We start from the raw sequence: 25,517 nt of genomic DNA, 5'->3' as shown, positions 1-25,517 counted from the left end.
CCTTTCCTTAGTGTCGACTTTTTCTCTCCTCATCTGAAAGAATGTAGGAGAAATTAAAGAGGATATAAGATAAGTAACTAAAAGGCTTAAAGAATGGGAATGTTTCTTTACAGGAGACAAATGAGGTGAAAAAGAGACAGCTAGGTGGCGATTTAAATGCAGAAAAAATACAGTAAGAGGTACTGTAAGATTGTCTCATTGAAAAGCAACATGTTAATCTTTAAGGTAGCTTCAAATTCAGAGTTCTGTATTATTATATTGCCACTAATAATAATAATAAGCTATATACTTGAAAAATTCTGTAAGTATGTGATTAGCTTTGTAAGAAACTGTCAGTGTATTTTTCAAATTGCCTGTGCCATTTTGCAACTCCATAAGCAATGTATGAGAGTTCCAATTTTGCCACATCGTTGCCAGCACTTGGTATTGTCAACTTAAATTTTTTTAGCCATTTTAGTAATTATGTGCTTTTTGTATCCTATTTAAAAATTCTTTGCCTAATGCAAGGTCATAAAGGTGTTCCCTAAGTTTTCTCTAGAAGTTTTATAGCTTTAACTCTTATACTCAAGTGTAACCTTGATTTTTTCCTCTGAAATTTAGTGCACAAGACCAAGGAAGGAATGGGCCCAGGAATCCTTTGGAGGAAATATGGAGAGCATTGGCAATAGTTGTTAAGGTGAGTAATATATAAACATATATGTATTTGCAATTTATAAATAAAACCAATAATCATTTCAACATTTCTTGACATTCTGTGTGTAATACAGATTTTCCTCGATTTATAATGGGGTTATGACCTGACAAACCCATTGTAACTTGAAAAGATTGTACGTCAAAGTGCATTTAATACACTTAACCTGCCTTACGTCGTAGCTTAGCCTAGCCCACCTTAAACGTGATCGGAACACTTACATTAACCTACAGTTGGGCAAAATCATCTAATACAAAGCCCATTTCATAATAAAGTGTTGACTGTCTCATGTAATGTATTGCGTGTTGCACTGAAATGGTTGTACGGGTATGAGTGGTTGCATAAGTGAAGCAGTTGTTTACCCTCATGACTGGGACCTGCGGCTGCTGCTTTCTGAAATCATGAGACAGGGTCACTGCATAGCCTGGGAAAAGATCCAGATTCTAAATTCAAACTATGGTTTCTTTTTTTTTTTTTAAGTTTTATTTATTTATTTTGAGAGAGACAGAGATAGCGCACAAGCAGGGGAAGGGCAGAGAGAGAGGGAGAGAAGGGATCCCAAGCAGGCTCCACACCAGCAGCACAGACCCCAATGCTGGGCTCAAACTCATAAATCATGTGATCACCACCTGAGCTGAAATCAAGATTCGGACGCTTAACCAACTGAGCCACCCAGGAGCCCCTCAAAGTATGGTTTCTACTGACTGCATATGGCTTTCAAACCTTCATAAAGTTGAACCATTGTAAGTCAAACCATCATAAGTTGGGGACCATCTGTACACACAACCATGAATTGTGGGCAAGGACGACTGTCAAGAAGTAGTAGACCCACTGACTTCTTTCTCATGCATTACCATTTATTTAAAGAGATGAGGCAAAAGAATTTGAATACTGATTCCAGGGGAATTCTACCAAACATTTAAGGAAGAGTTAACACCTGTTCTCTTGAAGCTGTTCCAAAAAATAGAAATGGAAGGAAAACTTCCAAACTCTTTCTATGAAACCAGCATTACCTCGATTCCAAAACCAGACAGAGACCCCACTAAAAAGGAGAACTATAGACCAATTTCCCTGATGAACACGGATGCAAAAATCCTCAACAAGATATTAGCCAACTGGCTCCAACAATACATTAAGAAAATTATTCACCACGACCAAGTCGGATTTATACCTGGGAAGCAGGGCTGGTTCAATATCCGCAAAACAATTAATGTGATTCATCACATCAATAAAAGAAAGGACAAGAACCATATGATCCTCTCAACAGATGCAGAGAAAGCATTTGACAAAATACAGCATCATTTCTTGATAAAAACCCTCAAGAAAGTAGGGGTAGAACGATCAAACCTCAAGATCATAAAAGCCATGTATGAACGACCCAACACTAATATCATTCTCAATGGGGAAAAACTGAGAGCTTTCCCCCTAAGGTCAGGAACAAGACAGAGATGTCCACTCTCACCACTGTTATTCAACATAGTCTTGGAAGTCTTAGCCTCTGCAATCAGACAAAACAAAGAAATAAAAGGCATCCAAATCAGCCAGGAGGAAATCAAACTTTCACTCATTGCAGATGACATGATATTCTATATGGAAAGCCCAAAAGATTCCACCAAAAAACTGCTAGAATTGATTCATGACTTCAGCAAAGTGGCAGGATATAAAATCAATGCACAGAAATTGGTTGCATTCCTATATACTGACAATGAAGCAACAGAAAGAGAAATCAAGGAATCAATCCCATTTACAGTTGCACCAAAAACCATAAAATACCTAGGAATAAATCTAACCAAAGAGGTGAAAAATCTATACACTGAAAACTATAGAAGGCTTATGAAAGAAATTGAGGAAGGCATAAAAAAATGGAAAAAGATTCCATGCTCCTGGATAGAAAGAACAAATATTGTTCAAATGTCGATACTACCCAAAGTGATCTACATATTCAATGCAATCCCTATCAAAATAACACCAGCATTCTTCACAGAGCTAAAACAATTAATCCTAAAATTTGTATGGAACCAGAAAAGAGCCCGAATAGCCAAAGCACTCTTGAAAAAGAAAACCAAAGCGGGAGTCATCACAATCCCAGGCTTCAAGCTATACTGCAAAGCTGTAATCATCAAGACAGTATGGTACTGGCACAAGAACAGACACTCAGATCAATGGAAAAAAATAGAGAATGCAGAAATGGACCTACAAAATGTATGGGCAACTAATCTTTGACAAAGCAGGAAAGCATATCCAATGGAATAAAGACAGTCTCTTCAGCAAGTGGTGCTGGGGAAACGGGACAGCGACATGCAGAAGAATGAACCTGGACCACTTTCTTACACCATACACAAAAATAAACTCAAAATGGATGAAAGATCTAAACGTAAGACAGGAAGCCATCAAAATCCTCGAGGAGAAAGCAGGCAAAAACCTCTTTGATATTGGCCACAGGAACTTCTTACTCAACACATCTCCAGAGGCAAGGGAAACAAAAGCAAAAATAAACTACTGGGACCTCATCAAAATAAAAAGCTTCTGCACAGCAAAGGAAACAATCAGCAAAACTAAAAGGCAACCGATGGAGTGGGAGAAGATAATTGCAAACGACATATCAGATAAAGGGTTAGTATCCAAAATCTATAAAGAACTTATCAAACTCAACATCCAAAAAACAAATAATCCAGTGAAGAAATGGGCAAAAGACATGAATAGACACTTCTCCAAAGAAGACATCCAGATGGCCAAAGGACACATGAAAAAATGCTCAACTTCACTCATCATCAGGGAAACACAAATCAAAACCACAATGAGATACCACCTCATACCTGTCAGAATGGCTCACATTAACAACTCAGGCAACAACAGATGTTGGGGAGGATGCGGAGAAAGAGGTTCTCTTTTGTATTGTTGATGGGAATGCAAGCTGGTACAGCCACTCAGGAAAACAGTATAAAGATTCCTCAAAAAACTAAAAATAGAACTACCCTACGACCCAGCAATTGCACTACTAGGTATTTATCCAAGGGATACAGGTGTGCTGTTTTGAAGGGACACATACACCCCAATGTTTATAGCAGCACTATCGACAATAGCCAAAGTATGGAAAGAGCCCAAATGTCCATTGATGGATGAATGGATAAAGAAGAAGCAGTATATATATATACAATGGAGTATTACTTGGCAATCAAAAACAATGAAATCTTGCCATTTGCAACTACATCAATGGAACTGGAGGGTATTATGCTAAGTGAAATGAGTCAGTCAGAGAAAGACAAATATCATATGACTTCATTCATATGAGGACTTTAAGAGACAAAACAGATGAACATAAGGCAAGGGAAGCAAAAATAATATAAAAACAGGGAGGGAGACAAAGCATAAGAGACTCATAAATATGGAGAACAAACTGAGGGTTACTGGAGGGGTTGTGGGAGGGGGGATGGGCTAAATAGGTAAGGGGCATTAAGGAATCTACTCCTGAAATCATTGTTGCACTATATGCTAACTAATTTGGATGTAAATTAAAGAAAATAAAATTAAAAGAAAAGAATTTGAATAATGAAAATGGTTTAAAAACAGCACACATTTAATGGAGAAGCATAAGGTTAGACCAGTCATTCTCCTTTGGAAAGGAATTATATTCCTCTATGGCTAAGGAGATTCTTCAGATTATACAGGTCCCCACATCCATATGCTGAGGCTCTGGTACAAACTCTTTCTTCACCCATTGAGAATAGATGCATACTGAGCCACTGTTACAAAAGAACATATTTGATCTCTCAGATAAGTTGCTATGGGGAAAAGTCATGAACTATTATAAGAAGTGTCTAGTGATTCATGGATAGGTTTAAACCGGTCTTGAAGAAAGCATAGGGTTTGGATGGACAGAGAAGATGGAAATCATTTCAAGTATGATACTTGCTAGAGGGGCAGGAAATTAACCATGAGATGTTCACATTCCTGTGGGGCACAAGTTAAGGAAGGGAGATAAGTCTGAAAGGATAGATTATGGTGAAATCGTGGAATATGAACTCCATAAATTAGGCATTTTGTCTACCTTATTTACTTCTGTATGTCCAGCATCTGGAACAGTGCCTTGCATATTACAGGCCTTCGTGTATGTTGAATGAACGAGGCCTTGAATGTCAAATTTAACATTTAGGACATAATCTTCCAGCATCTGGACAGTGGAGAATAACTGGTGGTATTAATGGAGATATGCACCCAGAGTTCCAGCAGGAGATCGAGATGAAGCTATAGGAAGCAAGGGTGCAGGGGGAAGGCAAAAGTTAAGAACTCCTAGAAACGTTCAGACAGAGGGTGAGAAGAAAGAAAATCCAGGAAGATAAAGAAGCACTGTTAGATAATAAACAGAACAAACATAAAATATCACTTTATAATTTACAAACTCTCTCTTATGTATGATAACACATAAGGCAGGCATTGCTTCTCCCATTTTACAGAGGTAGAATAATAATATAAACATTAACAAAGTAGAGGTAAAAAAAAAAAAAAAAGAGCCAAACCAATCGCAGAAACTAAAAGTAGTACTAAGAATAACTGGCTAGGGGCGCCTGGGTGGCTCAGTCGGTTGAGCCTGGGCTCAGGTCATGATCTCACAGTTCGTGAGTTCGAGCTTCACTTCAGGCTCTGCTGACAGCTTGGGGTTGGGGCCTGCTTCAGATTTTGTATCTCCCTCTCTCTCTCTCTCTCTGCCCCTCCCCTGCACACACTTGGCTCTTTCTCTCAAAAATAAATAAACATTAAAAAAATTAAAAAAAAAAAAAAAAAGAATAACAGGCTAGGGAGTGCCTGCCTGGCTCAGTCAGTATAGCATGCTACTCTTGATCTCAGGGTTGTGAGTTCAAGCCCCATGTTGGGTATAAAGCTTACTTTAAAAAAAAATCAACTGGATTTAGTAAGAATTAAAAAACAAAGTACAGGTTAATCAGTCTGGATCTAATCGGGAAATAGAAAACACACTAATTTGAACAGAGGAGGTTATATATAAAGAGTTATTATTAAACTAGAATAGGAGAGTAACTACTTTAAAAGATGTAAAAAGAGGGGAGTCTGGGTGACTCAGTTGGTTGAGTGTCCAATTCTTGATTTGGCTCAGGTCGTGACCTCAGGGGCCTGGAATCAAGCCTTCTGTTGGGCTCCTCGCTGAGCATGGAGCCTGCTTGAGATTCTCCCTCTCTCTCTCTCCCTCCACCCTTCTCTCCCTCTTGTCTTCGCATGCTCTCTCTCTAAGAAAATAAAAAGTAATAAGTTAAAAATTAAGTTTAAAAAAAAAAGATGTAAAGAGAACTCAAAAGGATAAGTAGGCTGTTGGAGAGTGTCCAAGGAAGGGAAAACTTGGAGGAAGGCCCACTCCCCAAGCCTGGGTTTTAGACCTCATTAGAGAAGGTATGGTTACCCCCATGGAATAGCAGGGAAGTTTGCTGGATGCCTGAGCCAAAGCTGTTCCACAGCTACTAGGCTGTGGGCAACAACCCTCTAGGGCACAGATGAGCCAAGGCTGGTCGGATGGTGCACAGAGAGAGTCCAGCTGCCACTGCTGACAGGAGGTCTGGAACAATCCAGCGTTGATGTCAAAGAGTCGTGAAGTGGTCAATTTGGCCTGGACCTCACTGCAAGATCACCAAGGGATGGTGTATGGCTGGTTCAGAGTGTCTCCAGACATCCCCCTCTACACAACATTGATGCACCTTTAAGCAGGAGTTTAACAAAGAAAATCATAGCGCACTGACACCAGAAGCCTCCTTCTTCCTGCAGCGTCTCTCCCGTACCCTCTACTGGCATTGTGCTCACCATAATAAAGAAATGCTATAAACAGCAATCCATTAGCACAGAATAGATATAGGAACTGAAAAGGAATAAATTGGTGGCTTGCACCATGGATTATTTGACATTTTCAAGAGTGCCTGTATACAACTGAGCTGTTCTGAGCTGGACTGGGGTGCTTAGAGAGGATTGAGAGGGAGGGGGAGTGGAAGGAGTAGGGTAGGTAGCTGAAGGTTGACATAGCAACTCTAGAGCAAAGTGAGAGATTTTATGTCTCAGCATTTCCGTATAAAATCCCAGAAAACAGGAAAAGATTCTGGTAAACCGAGCCCAGGTCTCCTACCCAAACCTGGTCTTTCCCTGTGGCAAGAGGCACTGAGTATCATGATTGACCAAGCCTGAGTCAGTCGCTCACCCCTTTGGCCACAGAGCTGAGTCACTATGATTGACAGCTGTATCAGATCATCATAAAGTGGGAGAGGTAAATTTTCCCAAAGGGAGAGTGTTATGACCAAAAGAGGGACAGAGATGCTGGTGTCTATTACAGGGATGAAAATGGGATAAAGCTGTCTCTGAAAAGGGCTTTTTGTTGTTGTTGTTGTTTTGTGTTTCTGTTTTGTTTTGTTTTTACTGTATTGTTACATTAATTCATTCTTTTAAGAGTCCCGTATTAATCTTAGGGCAGAGCTGGATGGAGGTCATGACAGGAAGCAGTGCAAAGTGAATGCTACATCAGAATGTGTCAGTAGTCTCCCTCTCTTACTCCTCTGACAGTCACCACAGAGCAGTCAATGTTTTGAGATAGTAGAATTTTTATTTTAATTCTCCATTAATTGATGTGAATGATATATAAAAACAAAGCGATTCTAAACCTTAAATATTTCTCTGAAGATAGATAAAATCTATTTCCCCCTTCCCAAGAAGTACGCATGGGTTGAACTCCAATGTTGCTGCTTTTGTTTTGCAATGGTCTGAAGTTCAGTACAGTGAAATCCAGTTACCCAACTGGAGTTAACTATACCAAGGCAATGGATACCAGCAAGAAAGGTGTGGAAAACAATGCCGGTACCCATTTGTTCCTCGGTTGGATCAGAAGAGTTTCAGTGATACCAAATCTTGTGCCGGTTGTGACATCTGTGTCCATGAATATGCTGACTGTGACTGGGCACCCTTCATATGAAGAGATCTGAGTTCTTCATGGCATGCCAGATGCAGTTGCTATTATTGGATAATCATCCAATTTCTCCATATGCCTTCCAAGGGAAAACGAGTCAGTTTCAGGTAAGCATCTAAGTAGCTCTTATCTGCTCAGCATTGTTTCTTTATAGATACTAAAAATAAATAGGGCAAAAATTTTCCAACTTGATCCCTTTAATAATTTATATGTAGGTGTCTGAGAGCACTAAGAAAATTAAACTATTTTTAAAGGCTGATAAATAACAATCTACTATGAGGAAACCAGTCTGAGAAGAAAAATAATTCAACATTCTAATTTAATAGAATACAGCATTTTTTGACACATCTTAATTGTTAGTCATATTAACTAGTTGCTAGTTAACTATATATAGTTATATATGTCATATATATTACATATAATATATAGTTATATATATATAATTACTATATTGTATTATATATATATATATGGTAATTTTAAAAACTTTTTTTGGTGAAATACTTAGCCAAGATTTTTTAAAAATTTTTTAAAATATTTATTTATTTTTGAGAGAGAGAGTGCAAGCAGGGGAGGCACAGAGAGAGAGGATGACACAGAATCCGAAGCAGGCTCCAGACTCTGAGCTGTCAGCACAGAGCCCAACAGGGGGATTGAACCTACGAACTGTGAGATCATGACCTGAGCCAAAGTCGGACGCTTCACTGATGAGCCACCCAGGCACCCCTTTAGCAAAGTACTTTAATGAGTTTAATGATTTTGTGATTTGTACTCAAAGTTTGTGTTTTTTCTTAAGGACTTTATAAGCCTAAGATGAAAGAATGTTTGTTTTTAGGGTTTTAAAAAACTGTGTTTATGATTAAACTTGACAAAGACCTCAATATAGACCTTTAACTCTTGGTACCAAGGCTCTGCCAGAGGGACAGAGCAAGCAAGTTTAAAACCTCTTCCTATTGGCAAGTTCAGACACTGTTTCACGTGTAATTGAACAGGTTACACTCGTTCACAGCATCAAACTTCCAAGATGGCTGGAATTTGGTTCTCTACGAAAACCTTGCAAGGACTGCCTTTAGAAGATGACGGAAGAGATCATCAAATCGTGGTGCTGGTGTCTGGAGATCTTTGTTTCTAGTGAACACAAATAGCCCCCATCATCTTTACCCCTCATGTGCTGGCTAGGAATGAAGTAAGGGGCGAAAGCTTGTTTTCTTCTCCAAATGGGCAAGTGTCTTCATTCAAAAGTAGCAGGGCACCTCTGTGTGGTGCTCACCTTATGGACTTAGTCAAAAGAACCGGGCAGGCTTTGGAGAAGTAAGATCTTAGATTAGAGAAAGAGTGAGGAACAGAAGACCATCACAAATGGGAAGAAGAAGAGACATTTCACTGGAATCTTAAAGCAAAGTTTATTGTGGAAATTTATGGAACTGGAAAACAACCTCCTGAAATAAATGAAATCTTGAGAACTTAACTTTTATTTTTCATGTCATTTTACTTTACACTCAGGGACCATGCATTAATTGAAAGCAGTCCTTTCTCTTTTTCTCTTTCAAAAGCCAGGGTCCTGTATACATGCATGCCTTATAAGCACAGAATATGTCTCAATATTATGGTAGCAGTAAGGGAGAGAAACTGGAAGTTGGGCAACCAATGTGAGGGGGTTAAAAAGGTACACTATGAGGAGCGCCTGGGTGGCTCAGTCAGTTAAGTGCCCGACTTCAGCTCGAGTCATGATTTCATGGTTCGTGAGTTCGGGCCCCAAATTGGAGTTGCTGCCGTCAGCAAAGAGCCCACTTCAGATCTTCTGTCTGCCTCTCTTTCTGTCCCTCCCTGACCCTCTCAAAAATAAACATTTTTTTTAAAGTACACTGTGAATTTTATATTGTGCTCATGCCGTATCTATGAAAAATAGATTAAAAAAACAGTTCTACATTTCGATTATTTTTTATTTTCTTCAAATAATTTTCCAATGTGGAAGTAACCATGTCATTTGCTATTCCACTTCATCTAAATTTTTGAAGCTTATCTCTGCAAAGTTGCTTTTAATTTCTAAAAGGATTTTTATGCAAAACTATGAAGATTATAGTTCAGGCCAATAACACTAACTCCGACATAGCAGCTCACAATTTGTAAAGTGCTTCCACGTATATTATTGCATCTTTTTTTCATTGTTTTTTTCATTTATTTATTCATTCATTAGATAAGGATTTGGTGAGTGCCCACTATTTGCCAGATCCCTGAACTAGGAGTAGGAGATAATATGAATAAACTGCCACTAAGGAACTCAGTCTAATAGTCCAGAAGGGTATGCAAAAATGTAAAAAATGATAACTAAAAAATTAGAATATAGAGTAATGCGTGCAGTTACAGCACCATATATTAGATATAGAGGCTGAGTTAGTAGCTTAGTTCAATTTGGGGAAGGATTCTGGCAAAAACTTTTTGGATGAAGTAATGCCCATGATGGATTTTTAAAGTTGAAGCAGCTAGCTAACTGGAAAAGGAGGAAAGACACTCTAGGTTCAAAGAAGGACTTGTTTCATGGTTACAAAAACCACTGGGATGATTTACAGGTATGGACCCGTTGAATCGGTACTAAAACCAACAGTTACAACAAACCTTGTGTGTTTAGGAAACCACATAAAATTTGGTATTGCTGGAACACAGCACAAGTTGGGGAGTGGCAGGAAATGAGGCTGGAGAGGTTAGCAGAGCCTGGACCTTACAAGGTTTGTGGGCTCCATAACAGTTACCACGTTTGTAAGTCTTGGAGATGAAGGGAGGAAATGGAAGCCTTAAGAATGCATCACAAATGTAATCCATTCATTCGACTCTAAAAATAAATAACATGTTCCTATTCTTAAAAGATCTAGAATAATTTTTACACTTTTTTATACTTAATCTTTTGGTTTAGCAAGCCTGCTCATTTCAGTATTAACCTGGTGCTATCCTCCCCTCAAAGGCTTTTGGGATCTGTGAGAGTCATTGCTTGAATTTCCACTCAGCATAGCCAAGATCTTCTAGACGTCAGCATCATGACTCAACTCTTAACTGAAACCCAACCACGGGCGCTTCTACTTAAAAAACCACACTGAGGGGCGCCTGGGTGGCGCAGTCGGTTAAGCGTCCGGCTTCAGCCAGGTCACGATCTCGCGGTCCGTGAGTTCGAGCCCCGCGTCGGGCTCTGGGCTGATGGCTCGGAGCCTGGAGCCTGTTTCCGATTCTGTGTCTCCCTCTCTCTCTGCCCCTCCCCCGTTCATGCTCTGTCTCTCTCTGTCCCAAAAAATAAATAAACGTTGAAAAAAAAATTAAAAAAAAAAAAACCACACTGAGCGAAGCATCTGGTTGGCTAGAGCGGTTAAGCATCTGACTTTTGATTTCAGCTGAGGTCATGATCTCACAGTCCATGGGATTCTCTCTCTGCCCCTCCTCCCGCTCACATGCATGCACATACTCTCTCTCTCTGTCTCTGTCTCTGTCTCTCTCTCTCTCAAAATAAATAAATAAACATTTTAAAAGAGAGAGAGAGACAACACATTTAGTAACTTCAGTGACCACTAACCAGTACTGCCATCTAAAAGGAGATCCCCTGTTGGTCTAGATGCAAAAAATATGAGATAAAGAAATATAACATAGGGGCACCTGGGTGGCTCAGTCAGTTGGGTGTCCAACTTCAGCCCAGGTCATGATCTCACCGTTTAGAGTTTGAGCCTCACATCAGGCTCTGTGCTGACAGCTCAGAGCCTGGAGCCTGTTTCAGATTCTGTGTCTCCCTCTCTCTCTGCGCCCTCTCCCCATCCCCCACCCCCAAAAACAAACTTGAAAAAAAAATTTTTAATAAAAATTAAAAAGAAGAAATATAGCAAAGCAAAGTGAAGGGAAGGATGGAAAGAAGAGGATACAGAAAGCTAAAAGGAAGGGTGCAAGGGAGAAAAGACACAAGTAAGGTGAAGAGAAGGACACAGGGAAGAAAACAGGGAGGAGAAAGATAAGAAAGGTCCCGGGAAAGGGAAAAGGAAAGAAAGGAACAGGAAAGGCACAGTAAAGTAAAGGTCTTATCTGGGTGCCAGGAAACTGGCAAATTACCTTATATCAATTAATATTCAAAATATGTCTGCAAGGAAAATGTTATTTTACCTATTTTATTTTAAAAACTGAGGCTCAGGGTGGGTGATGGGTAGTGAGGAGGGCACCTTTTGGGATGAGCACTGGGTGTTGTATGGAAACCAATTTGACAATAAATTTCATATATTGAAAAAAAACTGAGGCTCAGATCAGTTAAATAACTCAAAAGCATATAACTAGTCTAAGTGACAAACTGAACTTATAAACTTTCTAACTCCAAAACCCACAACTTTTCCACTAAAATCCCTACCTTCCAGTTTGAAGTCAGAACACCTGAAATGTGGATCAGGCTCTTACTCTGTGTCTTTGGGCATTTTAATTAGCCACTTTGAATGAGTTCTTCAACCACAAACTAAGGATTATAATAATTGCCATTCCTTCCCTCCTCGTTATCGGAGGTAGCAATGAGATGATGTATGTGAGAATACTATGGATACTCTGAAGAACTACATAAAATTAAGGGATTGCTAATAAAGCAATAATCCATGCTGTGTTATTCTTTTAAATCTTCAGCATTAGGACTCAAGGAGACTCAAGGGAGTTTTCCACCATTATAGCTGAAATTACTGTTAAAGCAGCTACTGAAAGTCTTGGTGTTCAAGAGCGTCTCTTTTTTGGTATACGCACTGGCAGACTATTTCACTTGGATCTTTCCTTAGTGACTATGAGCCCATTCACAAGCAAGATAAACAAGCACCTGTGGAAACCTCCAGTCTTGGCTGAAGATCGTAGGCATGCCTTTCCTTTATAAGGTCACTCTTTAGAATTCCACTGGTTAGCAGAGACTGTGGAATATGAGGTTTCTACATTACTGCCTGAGCTAATACAAGTTTTTCAATATTATGCTTCCTCTAAGTATCTTATATTTTAAGATAGAAGTCTGGATATTACTTTACAAATCTCAAAGAAGAAGACTGAGACAGTTAGGTGCTATCTCAATCACATCAGTGGGGTCAACTGAAATGTCAACAAAACTAAGCAAGCCTTTCTGTTTTATTACCCACCTTTCTCTGCTTCACTAGATCCCTGAAGACGAGGCATCATCAATTCCTAGTTTATTTGCTCCCTTAAGACAGTTTGCTCCTAACCCTGATCCTGACCTTATTCTAAATACACTAAGGTACGTGGAGATTAAAAGCCCACTACACACGTTGGTGTCACAAAATCTCTTAAAGGAAATGACCTTGACAACAAACCTAGAAGGTTATTCCTTCTATTAATAGCTACTTCACTCACAAATGTCGACTTCCTTCAGAGTAGAACTTCCACAGTGTCAATGTTATTAAAAAAAAAAAAAAACTAGACTTTATAGAATAGGCAATAAAGGAGCACACCCTGATCCACAGAATAAAAGTACAAAAGCCTCCTGTTTTATCTGACCTTGTCTCAGAATCGATTAATCAAGCTTGGCATTCACAAGCCCTATTTGCCTTCTCCAAGTACCCTCATTTTTCTTGGGTCCTCTATCTCTCAGGAAGTAATGCAAAATAGAGCCACACTTTCAGAAGGACTATCTTCAATGACAACATTTCTCAGCAACTGGAGTGGCCCTGTTCCAGCCTACCTGGAAAGATCTGTACAGTCATCTTACAGTTTCTTGACTCTTTCAGCATCAGCAAGGGAGACATTGGCAGCCTCTCATTTTCCTCTTGAGTTCAGCCAGTTGCACCTGTCAAGTCAGCTAAAACAAAAGCATCTTCATGACCATAAACATATGTCTGAGACTCCTACAGTTTGTCACCAGATTCATTCATTCCCCATTCCTATGGAAACAATTTTACCTCTTGGCATGAGCGTAAACACAAACTTTGTAGGGGATGGCACATCTGACCCGACATGTGATGTGATTATGAAAACCCAACCTTATTCTTAGGAGACCTCATCATTTACTCAGTTACATGATTTATCTGTTTCCTTCCTTTCTGAGCTTCCCAAACTTGCAAAGTCCTCTAGGTACCAGAAGGTATGAGCTCAAAGATTATAATGTATGTTCTTACTCACTGGTACTCAGGCAGAGAATATTTAGCTCACAGCAAATTTTTAAGAACTAGCAAACCTTTGCCAGGCAACATGGTGTTTAACCTGGATTCTACTGAAATGGTGTTAAATCACCCACACAACTCCAAAAACGTATTGACAGCAAGATATGGGACTACTGGGGCACCTGGGTGGTCAGTCTGTTAAGTGTCCAACTTTGGCTCAGGTCATGATCTTGTAGTTCCTGAGTTGGAGTCCCACATCAGGTTCTTTGCTGTCAGCACGGAGCCTGCTTTGGATCCTCTGTCTCCCTCTCTCTGCCCTTCCCCCAGTTGTGCTCTCTCACCAAAATAAATAAACATTAAAAAAGATATGAGACCTCTTATGACATTAACAGTATACAAGGCAAGTTTGTAGCAGTTGGTTAATTTTCTATTTGCTCTATTTTTCAGTGAATCTTTATAGTAACAAGCAGTAACCAGCAAATGTTGGTTAAAATATTAAGATTAAAATAGAGTACCTAAATGTTAACTGCAGTGAAATTATGAGTTTTTAACGTCCTTTTCCATATATTTTCTGTATTTTCCAATATTTCTACAAGGAACATAGGCATTTTCAGGAGGAAAAAAAAATAAGAATATACTACATAAGAAATCAACAAACAAATACAGTATTATCTTATGCCCTATACAAATTAAATACAATATTCAGATATATCAAAGTTTCACAATCCTGTAAGGAACTTCAAGCTATCACTTACACTATGCTCTGTCTACTTATTATCATTCCTAAATTATTTCAGAAAGACACTAATCATAAGACACTGCAACCTTATGGTCCATCACAGATAAATCCTTGCTAACAAACTCAATTTCTATTGGTAAAGTTAAGACCATCATTTTTCATTTAGCTTCTGTCTCATGAAATACTGTTAACACCTGCAGTACTGTGATTAAGAATTCAGTATATATAGTCAGACAGGAGTTCAAAATCTAGCTCTATAATATACTATGTGTATGACCTTGGATAGTTACTTAATTTTATTATTTAATTTTAATCATTTATACAGTGAGGATAACAGTTATACTAGTATCTTTATTGTGAAGATAAAATAAAATATTCACTTAGCAGAATGCCTAGTATATGGTGAATGTTTATGATATACAAGCTGTTATCCCTGGATTAAGATAATCCACATCAGAATGATTTTCTTAGAACTTGTTTCATATGAAAACCTACTTGTATGGTAACTTTCATGGGCAATATTTAATTCTGGGGGATTTACTATGTTTGAAGTAAGCATCTCAATTAAATAGATGCTCACCATTTTATCTGGATTCACTACAGAGTTTCCAGAAACATTATTTAGACAAGGTGCAACCAGTTTGTCTTTCAATAAATATGAATTGCTTCAAGCAAGAAAGATTCTGGCAACATGTGCTCTCCACTCTGAATCTCAAAAACCTGAGGACATGGCACACCCAGGTAAGCATTTCTATCATCAAGGAATGGTAAGGCTAATGAAACCTGAGCCTGTTTGAAGTCATCTCCCTAGGAGTCAGAACATATACTGTTAACTAGTCTCATGAAACATGCAGCAATGCTCAGGTCTCACTTTAAAAAAAGTCTTTTTGTTCATCAAGTGAGTGCCTTATTCTCTCTTCTAGATTCAGTATTCTTTTTCTGGTAGCATGACACTCCGCATCTTGCCAACTTGGTGCTACCCACAATATCTAACATTTTTTATTTTATTTCATTATCTGAGAGACAGAGCGAGACAGAGAGCAAGCAGGGGAGGGGCAGAGAGAGAGAAGGAGACACAGAATCCAAAGCAGGATCCAGGCACAGAACCCTGTGCAGGGCTCGAACTCACGAGCTGTGAGATCATGACCTGAGCCAAAGTTGGATGCTCAACCAACTGAGCCACCCAGGCACCTCAGCTACCCACAGTATCTAAAGCAACCTACCCTTGTTGTATTGCAGCATATCCCCATTTTTCTGATAATAAGTCACTCCAACTTCCTTCTCAGACAACCCCACACCATGTCAATGCTGAGCTTCAGTTTCTCTCCAGCTTCTTTGAAATTAAATGTCTTAATTTAGTTAGTTAATTACAGCAAGCACTAGCTCATTTCTACATCTTTGTTCAATTACATGACTTTTATATGCCGAACTTTAAAAAAATTGCCCATTTAGGGGAGCCTGGATGATTCAGTTGGTTAAGTGTCTGACTTCTGCTCAGGTCATGATCTCATGGTTCATTGGTTCGAGCCTCACATTAGGCTCTGTGCTGACAGCTCAGAGCCTGGAGCCTGCTTCAGGTTTTGTGTCTCCCTCTCTGCGCCTCCCCTGCTTACACTCTGTCTCTCTCTCTCTCCAAAAATAAATAAACATTAAAAAAAAATTTCCCCATTGAGCTCTTAACCACACACACACACACACACACACACACACACACACACAAAATCAGTTTGGGAATTTGGGCCTGCTGCCCCCAGCCCAGATTTGGTTACTTGATGAACTAATTTCAAGATTTTCTTCATACTTAACTTAAGACTGAAAGAATTAAGAAATTTGGAAACTAACAAATTCTATGAATATATTAAAGCAGCCTCAAGCCAAAATGCAAAATCTATTAACTGATTATGAGGAAAGATTAAGAGGGAAAGAAGAGGGAAGAGAAGAGGGAGAAAGAAAATGGTAGAAGAAGGTCTGACTGAGCTTGAGATGAATGAAACGGACTCTTGAATAGATGGAGGCAGGGGCGCCTGGGTGGCGCAGTCGGTTAAGCATCTGACTTCAGCCAGGTCACGATCTCGCGGTCCGTGAGTTCGAGCCCCGCGTCGGGCTCTGGGCTGATGGCTCAGAGCCTGGAGCCTGTTTCCAATTCTGTGTCTCCCTCTCTCTCTGCCCCTCCCCCGTTCATGCTCTGTCTCTCTCTGTCCCAAAAATAAATAAACGTTGAAAAAAAAATAGATGGAGGCAGTATCCCAAATCAAAGGCTAAAAACAGAGATGAAAGAAGTCAGTCTCTTTCACTCATCTCTGGGGCTACTTATGTGGTACCCAAACACAAGGTGGCCTACTAATGCACACATATATCTACTGAGTATCAATAGATGCATTCCCACTTTCCTATGCAAAGCAGGTCAAAAATGAATATGGTGAAGCAAGTCAATCATCAAGACATCCTTCAACATTTAAATGAAGACTGGTATTTGTTGATATTTGTTGAAATTGGTTTCTTGTGTGCTCCTTCTAGGTCAAACCAACACATTTCCAAAAGTTGTTCATCCAATTCAATTGATAACATCAACTATTGGGCACAGACTTCATTTTCCAATCCTTCATGACACATTTTATGATCTGGAAGATGGCAACTCAGCTCACTTGATACTTGCCATAAAATCAGCAAATGAATATCCTTCAGGCCCAGACAGCTGGCTGCAATTTAATGCTTCTCATCAAATACTACATGGATACCCCCCTTTGAATGGATTTTCATTGTTTCCCTCAGGAATTGATTCTTTATGCCAGATTCTGGGGCCCTGGCTGCTCAGATGCCTTTCACCATTGAACCGAACCTGCCCAGAAATACTCCCTGCCACAGTTAAACACTCCATGCACAAAAAACAGTTTCTACCCATTTGTAAAGAAAAGAGAGAGGGTTGGTTTTTTGTTTTTTGTTTGTTTGGTTGGGGTGTTTTTGTTTTTTTGGTTTTTGTTTTTGTTTTTGTTTTTGTTTTTTTGGGTTTTTTGGGGGGTTTTTTGTTTTGGCTAAACTCACTGACTATCTAAATTCCACTGACCCTGAACAAATTGTATTAATGACCCTGAGACCAGGGTCTACTATTACATCCTGGTATAACAGTGCTTTATGTTTAGCCAATGGCAGTGTTCTGAAATGGTGTCCTAACAGAAAAATCCAGGAAGTGACCTTTAACCTATAGAGGGAGGCCTGATAGAAATGTCCATCCAAACTTTGCATATGCTATGTTACCAGAATACAAAATTAGCACAACAGAGAACATGACATATAGTGGGATCTGCCTGATTCTGGAGGCCGTGGGTCATTAACTGAAAACAGCATTCTTGCTTCAATTAGCATAGAAAATAGCCCCTAGATTAGAAATATCTTTCTGGCTCTGTTGGTAAGTGTATGTATACTGACTGGTAACAGCAGAAAGTGTAGCTTACCATTCCTATAAGAAATAGAAGACTTTTCTTTTACCTCTGTCCCAGGTGTTTCAAGGGGGAAATTTAGTAAGTGATACTAAGGCCTTAAGATATCTTCAAGGTATTAAGGCCTTGAAAGCCACCTCTAATGGGTATGAAGCTCTGCCTTCCCCTCAGTGAGGGAGAGGGGTACCACTGTCTTCCCAGAGTCAGCCTTACAGAGAAAATGTAATCCCGGCCACAGAAACAAGAGCCACCATTCTCCCAGCCTCCAAAATACCAGCTCCTGTTACATTATGAAATGGAATCATTAGCCAGAGGAAAAGTAAGTAATGTTATGAGAAATCCACATGCATCAACAACTGCATAAGAAACAGGGCTAACTGATACAGAAATTAGGTAAAATAAACAATTGATGAATCAAATTGCCAGAGAATGAGCAATAAATAATTTTATCCTCTGTGTTAATTGTATTAACACACTACCAGTTAACTCTAATCACTTATTTTGCCTTGCAAGCTTGGATGGCCAATTGCAAATTTATCTCCCCAGGCCACCACTGCCATAAACAAATCATGTAAAGACTCATCCATTAAGAAAAGAAATTGCACCAGTGGCAACAGCATCTCCCAATGTGAAAAATGCCATCGATTGCCAACTCAAGTCAATCATTACAATCTCCAGCACAAAGACACAAATAATTTAACACTAAATAATAAATTCTATAATAGGTTAGGGGCGCCTGGGTGGCGCAGTCGGTTAGGCGTCCGACTTCAGCTCAGGTCACGATCTCACGGTCCGTGAGTTCGAGCCCCGCGTCGGACTCTGGGCTGATGATGGCCCAGAGCCTGGAGCCTGCTTACGATTCTGTGTCTCCCTCTCTCTCTGACCCTCCCCCCGTTCATGCTCTGTCTCTCTCTGTCTCAAAAATAAATAAACGTTAAAAAAAAAATTAAAAAAAATTCTATAATAGGTTAAAGTTTTACTATATATGAGCAAAGAATTATTAAATATTTATTTCTCCATTTTATTTGTACCTTTAGCATGCTAACAAACTCATCATATTGATTTTAAGGCTACCAAAAAATAACAAACCTTCCCTCAATTCTGTTCTCTCATAACAGGCAAGGATACTTTTGTTACAATGCCTCTGAAACAGCTGACCACACTTACATCCCCTACTTCTAACTTCCTTCAAGTAATAACTCAATAGCTGCAATGTACTTTCTACTTCTACTATTCCATGGAAATGGGTTTTTGGAAGTAATTGTCAGCATCTTGGCTGACGTATCCTTTGGCTGACCTTCTCTTAGACTTCAGCCTTCTGAACATCTCTACAGGTCCTATGACATTTCTTTATTTCTACCACGCTGACCTTTATTTTTCCTTCTCTTCTACCCCTTTAAACATGATCCACAATGACTGTCCTTGAACTTAGTAAGTACATAAATGTAATATGATGCCAGTTTTTAAATAAGGACAATATTTTCCCCCTCCTTTTAATATTCTAATTTAAATAAGTTCACTATTATCCCATTTCTTACAAAGGAAGAAATTATAGGGGCATTTTAACTCAATATCACTTTTTCTCCCTTAGAGCTTTTCATTTTCAATTGACTCAGAGCAACAATGGAATTAATTTAAAATGTTACAAATAAGGGGCGCCTGGGTGGCTCAGACAGTTAAGTGTCAGACTTGGGCTCAAGTCACAACCTCACAGTTTGTGAGTTTGAGTCCCTCATCTGTGCTGACAGCTCAGAGCCTGGATCCTGCTTTGGATTCTGTGTCTCCCTCTCTCTGCCCTCCCTCTCTTGCTCATGCTCTGTCTCCCTCTCCCTGTCTCAAAAATAAATAAGCATTAAAAAAAATAAAATGTTACAAATAACACTTCTAAGCAGACACTAAATTAAGTTTTCACCTTTCACTAGAAGGAAATTATTTCAGTATTCACAACTTCCTACATTTATAGTTTCTGTTGAATATTCAGACAGGGTATAAAGACAAATATATGTAGTGAAGCATATGAAATTGCCAATATTCAGTTATGTTTTTTAAATAAAAATGGCAATTTCATATGGTTCAGTAGAATATGTTCATTTTAATTATGGAAATAGAGATAAATGGAATAAAACTTGATAAGTATAAATGGAGATCCCAGAGTCTCCTAAATTAAATCTAATCCTTCAAATCTTCACAATATTATGGAAATTTCTAGATTTGCTCACGTTAGCAACATGTCCATAACAAAATTAGCATCTGGACACTTTTGTCCTCTACATAGGTGCAATTGTACTAGTAACTTTAATTGAAATGTGCCAGTAATAACAAGGCAAATAACTCAGTGCTTCATAAAACAATCTTGAACAAAATACCATAGACTGTTTTTTCCTCAACTAAGGGCACCTAAGTGTACCATAAAGTCAGGAATACAGAGCAATATTCAAGAATTCAAACACTTGGTGACCTTCCTCCAAAACTAAGCTGTTGTATTGTTCAGGTTGATTCTTAACACTTACATGAAGCATCAATGTCAAGCAATCCACACATTAAAAAGTCTATGCTATATTAAGTTATAATGATGTTTGTGCATAGCCATATGGTGATTTTGAACAATATTCAAATAAAATGGAACTTTCTGGGGTAAAATCTCACAATATTTATGACTGTAATATTTTTGTCAAACATATCATGTGATAAGAGGATTGTGAATATTGTGTCTTACACTATGATTACAAAAATAAGGGAGATTTAAGTTGGTAGCATCTTTTTCCCACCTTTATTGAAATATATTTGACATAGGGACGCCTGGGTGACTCAGTGGGTTAAGCATCTGACTTTGGCCCAGGTCATGATCTCACAGCTCATGAGTTCCAGTCCCATGTCGGGCTCTGTGCTGACAGCTTAGAGCCTGGAGCCTGCTTCTGATTCTGTGTCTCCATTTCTCTCTGCCCCTCCCACACCCGTGCTCTGTCTCTCTCTCTTTCTCTCTCAAAAATAAATAAACATTTTAAAAATATTATTTAAAAAAGGAAATATAATTGACATAAAATATTGGGTAAATTTAAAGTGTACACTTGATTTAATGCATATATATATTGCAAAATGATTACCACCATAGCATTAGCTATCATCTCTATCACATCACATAAATACCATTTCTCTTTTGTGGTGAGAACATTTAATATCTACTCTCTCAGCAACTTTCAAGTATATAATACACAGTATTACTAATTATAATCACAATGCTGTGCATTAGATTCCCAGAACTTATTCCAGTCTTATAACTTGAAAAGTCTGTATCCTTTGACCAGCATTTTCCTAGTTCCCAACAAGCCCCACCCCTTCCATTCTCTATGGAGATGTAAGACATATCATGCAGTATTTACCATTCTCTGTCCTACTTATTTCACTTAGCATAATGCCCACAAGGCCCATCCATGTTATCTCAAATGGCAGAATTTCCTTCATTCTCACGACTAATATTTTATTATATATAAATAACATATCTACTTTATCCATTCATCCATTGATGGACTCTTAGGTTGTTTCCATATCTTTGCTATTGTGAATAATGCTGCACTGAACATGGGAGTGCAGATATCTCTTCAAGATTAGGTTTTTATTTCTTTTGAATACATACCCAGAATTGGATTGCTGGATCATATGGTAGCTCTATTTTTAATGTTTTAGAACCTCCATATTGTTTTCTGCCATGGCTGCACCAATTTACACTCCCACCAACAGATTTATAAGGGTTGCATTTTCTCCACATCTTCTTCAATACTTACTAACTTTTGTCTTTTTAATGATAGCCATTCTAACAGTTGTGAGGTGATGTCTGATTGAGGTTTTGGCTTGCATTTCCCTGGTGATTAGTGATGTTGAGCACCTTTTCATGTACTGTTGGCCATACGTATGTCTTCTGCGGAAAAATATCTGTTCAGTCTCTCTTTGCTATTTTTATGAGGTCTTTATATTTCTTCTTATTAACTCCTTATCAAATCTATGGTTTGCAAATATTTTTTTCCCATTCTGTAAGGTGCCTTTGCATTTTATTGTTTCTTTTGCTGTGTAGAACCTTTTTTAGATTGATACAATCCCACTTGTTTGGGTTTTTTTGTTTGTTTTTGTATTTGTATTTTGTTTTTGTTGCTTGTGCTTTGGTGATCATATCAAAAAAATCATTGCTAAGACTAATGTCAAGGAATTAGTGTGGTGTTCTATGGCTTCAAGTTTATGTTTAAGTCTGAAATCCATTACAAGTTAGATTTCATGAGGTAGGGGGCCAATGCCATTCTTCTGCACGTGGATATCCACTTTTTCTAAACATCATTTATTAAAGAGACTAGGCTTTCCCCATTGAGTACTCTTGGCTCCCTTTTACAATATTAGTTGACCATCTCTGTGAGGGTTTATTTCTGAGCTCTCAATTCTGTTCTATTGGTCCATGTGTCTATTTTTATGGCAACAACTATACTGTTTTGACTAAATAGGTTTGTAGTGTAGTTGGAAATCAGGAAACGTGAGGTCTCCAGTTCTGTTCTTTCTCAAGATTGATTTGGCTACTCAAGATCTTTTGTGGTTCCATACAAATAATACAAACTGTTTTATTTCGGTGAAAATAAATTTTTCACCATTGGAATTTCATAGGGATTGCGTTGAATCCATAGATGGCTTTATGTAGTATGGACATATTAAAATTGTTAATTCTTCCAACCCATGAACACGAGATATGTTTCCATTTTTTGTGTCTTTTTCAATTTCTTTCATCAATGTATTATAGTTTTCAGTGCATAGAACTTTCACCTCCTAGGTTAATTTATTCCTAAGTATTGTATTCTTTTTGATGCTACGGTAAATGGGGATGCTTTATTTACTTTTCAGACATTTTATTGTTAGTGTACAGAAATGTAACTGATTTCTGTATGTTGATTTTTTATCCTGAAACTTTATTGAATTCTTGATTAGTTCCAGCAAGATTTTGGGTGGAATCTTCAGGATTTTCTATATATAAGATAATATCGTCTGCAAACAAAGACAATTTTGCTTCTTTCTTTTCTGATTTGGGTACCTTTTATCTCTTTTTCTTGCTTGATTTATCTGGCTAGGACTTCCAGTACTATGTTGAATGAGTGATGAGAGTGGGTACACTTATCTTGGTCCTAACTTAAAGGAAAAGCTCTGGACCTTTCACCATTAAATATGTTAGTGGTGGGTTTGTCATATATGGCCTTAACTATGTTGAGATACATTCCTTCTATACACAATTTGTTGAGAATTTTTGTCATGAAACGATGTTTTATTTTGTCAAATGCTATTTTACATCTATTGAGGTGACTTTTATCTTTCATATTATTAAGGTCATGTATCACATTTATTGATTTGTGTATATTGAACCATTTTTGCATCACAGGGATAAACCTGACTTGATCATGGTGTAAAAATAATCCTTTTCTGAATATACTGTTGTATTTTATTGGCTAATATTGTGTTAATATTTTGTTGAGAATTTCTATCTATATTCATCAGATGTAGCTTTTTTTATAGTGTTTTTATCTGGGCTTAGCATGAGGATAAGGGGGCTTCATAGAAAGAGTTTGGGAGTGTTCTCCTTCATTTTTTTGGAAGAGTTTGAGAAGGATTTGCATTACTTCTTTAAACCTTTGGTAGAATTCACCAGTGAAACCATCTGGTTCTGGGCTTTTCTTTGTTGGGAGGTTTTTTATTACTGATTCAATTTTCTTGTTATTGGTCTGCTCGGATTTTCTATTTTTTCATGATTCAGTCTTGGTACATTATATGGTTCTAGGGATCTACCCATCTCTTCTAGGTCATCCAATTTATTGGCATATAATTGTTCATAGTAGTCTCTTATTTATCCTTTGTATTTCTGTAATATCAACTGTAATGTCTCCTTTCATTTATAATTTTATTTGAGTCTTATTTTCTTAATGTAGCTAAAGATTTGTCCATTTTTTGTTTTTAATAAACCAGTTTTGAGTTTTGTTGATTCTATTATTTTTCTCACCTCTATTTCACTTATTTGTGCTCTGATCTTTCTGCTAACTTTGGACTACAATTGTTCTCCTTCTTCTAGTTCCATGAGGTGTAGAATTAGATTGTTTTTTTTTTTTTGACATCTTTTTTTTTCTTAATGCAGATGTTTATCACTGCAAACTTCCCTCTTTTGCATAATAGCATAAGTTTGTGTATGTTGTGTTTACATTTTCATTTGTTTCAAGATATTTTTTTATTTCTCTTTTGACGCCTTTGACCCATTGGTTGTTCAGGGATGTGTTAATTTCCACATATTTGTAAATTTTCCAATATTCCTTTTGATATTGATTTCAGTTTCACAACATGGTGGTCAAAATAATACATGTTGCATGATTTCAACCTTCTCAAATTTGTTAAGATTTGTTTTGTGATCTATCATGTGCTCTATCCCAGAGAATGTTCCATGTGGCTTAAGAAGAATGTATATTCTGCTGCTCTTGGATGTAATGTTCTATATATGTCTGCTGGTGCATTTGGTTTAGAATATAGTTCCAGTCAAATGTTTCCTTTCCATCCAGTCAGTTTTGTCCATTGTTGAAATTGGGAAATTGAAATACCCTGTTATTGTATTGTTATTTCTCCCTTCTGGCCACTTAGTACGTGCTTAATATGTTTAGGTTGATTTGGAGTGCATATGTATTTACGATTGTTATATCTTCTTGATGAATTGACCCCTTTATCATTATGCAATAAACTCCCTTGTCTTTTGGTACTGTTTTTGGCTTAGTCTATTTTGTCTGATATAAGTATCGCTACCTGCTCTCCTTTGGTTTCTATTTGTATCGGATATCTCTTTCCATCCTTTCACTGATGAACCTTTGTGTGTCTTTAAAGCTGAAGTAAGTCTCTGTTAGGCAACATATAATTGGGTCTTGTTTTTTAATCCATCTAGCTACTCTATGTCTTCTGATTGGAGAATTCAATCCATTTACATTTAGAGTGTTGATAGGTAAGGACTTACTAATGTCATACTATTGTTTTCTGGCTGTTTCGTAGTTTTTGCATTCTTTTCTTCCTCTCTTGCTGCCTTCCTTTGAGAAATGATGATTTTCTGTAGTGGTTTGCTTTGATTCTCTTCTCTTTTGTGAATGTACCATAGGTTTTCACTTTGTGGGTATTATGAAGCTTACATAAAATATATGTATATCAGTGTATTTTACACTGACAATAACTCCAATCACATACATCTCTATGCTTTTACTCCTCCCCCTTTTGGTTTTGATGACACAATTTACCTCTTTTTGTATTCATTAACATATTATTGTAGCTATAGTTATTTTTAATATTCTTGACCTTTAAGTTTTATACTAATGTTAACACTCCATCATATTATAGTATTAGAATATTCTGAATTTGATTATATACTTTCCTTTCCCAGTGTTACATATTTTCATGTTACTAATTAGCATCCTTTCATTTCAGCTTGAAGAACTCCATTCAGCATTTTTCATAAGGCAGGTCTAGTGGTGATGAATTCCCTCAACTTTTGTTTGGGAAAATTCTTTACTTCTTCATTTCTGAAGGACAGCTTTGCCACAGTGTA

At 37.9% G+C, this 25,517-nt stretch overlaps 1 long non-coding RNA gene across 6 annotated transcripts in view; it reads left to right on the top strand.

Moving 5' to 3' along the window:
* LOC121038799 (uncharacterized) overlaps positions 1–17,122 on the top strand; it is a 67,361-nt gene extending 50,239 nt beyond the window's left edge. For 4 of the 6 annotated variants that reach the window (XR_005794509.1, XR_005794508.1, XR_005794507.1 and 1 more), the window contains 3 exons: positions 601–676; positions 7,150–7,750; positions 8,636–9,111. This is a non-coding gene — a long non-coding RNA (uncharacterized LOC121038799). Of the gene's footprint in view, positions 1–600; positions 677–7,149; positions 7,751–8,635; positions 9,112–15,089; positions 15,228–17,003 lie in introns of those variants that run through there. The other 2 variants (XR_005794512.1, XR_005794511.1) reach the window with 2 other exon arrangements.
* The last annotated feature ends 8,395 nt before the right edge of the window (positions 17,123–25,517 follow it).

The sequence above is a fragment of the Herpailurus yagouaroundi genome, unplaced genomic scaffold (assembly GCF_014898765.1).
Source record: "Herpailurus yagouaroundi ecotype Mexico unplaced genomic scaffold, PumYag 166, whole genome shotgun sequence".
Taxonomy (NCBI): Eukaryota; Metazoa; Chordata; class Mammalia; order Carnivora; family Felidae; genus Herpailurus; species Herpailurus yagouaroundi.
The sequence above is the reverse complement of the archived record's forward strand: the minus strand, read 5'-3'. Positions and strand labels throughout refer to the sequence as shown.